We start from the raw sequence: 1,627 nt of genomic DNA on the forward strand, positions 1-1,627 counted from the left end.
TCTACTGGAAAATGGAAAGGGAATATTGAATATGGTGATAGGAAGAGGGGAAAGGAAGAAGACAATTCCTCAGCCCGTGTAAAAGAAAACCAATAACAAAAGTTAGATAAAAAGAACAAGCTGATAAAGAATGTGTCTAACAAACTTGTAAAATTGGAATTGGAGAGAAAAAAACCCCAGTATAGGAGGCCACCCTTGTAGCTCTTGCAAAGGGAGAGAAAGGATCAACAAGATCATATTCAACCTCTTTTGTATTTAGAATATGACCTTGAGGAGAATGTTGAAGATACTATAGAAGTACAAGAAAACGAGTTCCCCTCTCTCTTAGAGGGAGAGAATGAGAGAGAAGCACATGAAGGAGAAGGGGAAGATTTGGATGTCCCACTAGATGATGAGATAGATATTTACTGCAAATAGTTTGTTGACTTCATGAAAGCCCAGTTACATAGGAAATATGATTTGAGTTCCTCTAGAGAAAGGTCTTGGATGTAAGGTCAAAATGAGTAAAATCTTCACCCAAGTCCTCCTAAATCAGTAGAAAAAGGGAAGAAACCACTCAACCATGTCCCAACAACCAAAGAAGATTCCTCCAATCCCCTTCCCCTAGAGTTTGGAGACCCCAAGATAGAGAAAATAACAAGGGAAATAAAGCCAGTATGCAATGAAAATAAAGAACCTTTTGAGTCAATTAAAATTGATAAGAACCCATCCGGTTTTAGTCTTCAAAAAGAACTAGAGAAATTCAATATAGTTGCCCCTTTGACCGAATTACTGAAACAACCTAGTTATAAAGCCCAAGTTTCTCAATTCATGAGTTCACCCACCACCACCCTCCTTCATGATAGCCTTGATTTGCAAGAAGAAAGGCCCATGGTTGTGTTTGGACTACATGTGGATGAGAAATACCCCTCCACTCCCCATTATTTGTCACCCTGGATCCATGGTATGCTGCTACATAACTGTATGCTCGACTTGTGAGTTTCTCATAATTTAATGCCATTATCTATAATGAAACAATTAGGTCTACAGATAACGAAACCATACAAATATTTATATTCTTCCAACTCTAAAAGAGTAAAGTGATTAGGTATGATCAAAGATCTGCGGTCAATTTGGCTCAAATCCTAGTGAGAGTTTTATAATGGATATCGTAGTTGCTGACATCCATGCAAGATTTGGTATGATCTTGTTTAGGTCATGGGGATGAGAATTGGGGGTTCTATTAAACTTGATCTAACATATCCTACCATTCTAGTGTTTGGTGGAGAGGGACATCGATTATATAGGGAATCGAATTTTTAAAGACAGTTACAAAAGCAGACTGTTCAAACAATTCTCTTGTGTATGGTAGGAGAAGGATTTTTCTTGTCTATTACTAGAAGAAGATGATCAAATCATGAGAGACACCCAGGTGGAATGTTCTGCCCAATTGGGTAAACAACCACTTGAACATGACTTGGTATGAAATTATATTGATGGTGCCTATTCTAGGAAGGAAATGGAGTAAGTGTGTTGGTCGTATCCCCAAAAAGCTAGCTTGATCCCTTTTTCTTTCAAGATATAATTTGAGGTAAAAATAATCTAGATAAATATGAAGCATTGATGTTGGGGCTACAAGCTGCTAAAA

Source organism: Pinus tabuliformis, chromosome J, assembly GCF_031772625.1.
Source record: "Pinus tabuliformis cultivar Carrire ecotype Pingquan chromosome J, CPIR1, whole genome shotgun sequence".
Taxonomy (NCBI): Eukaryota; Viridiplantae; Streptophyta; class Pinopsida; order Pinales; family Pinaceae; genus Pinus; species Pinus tabuliformis.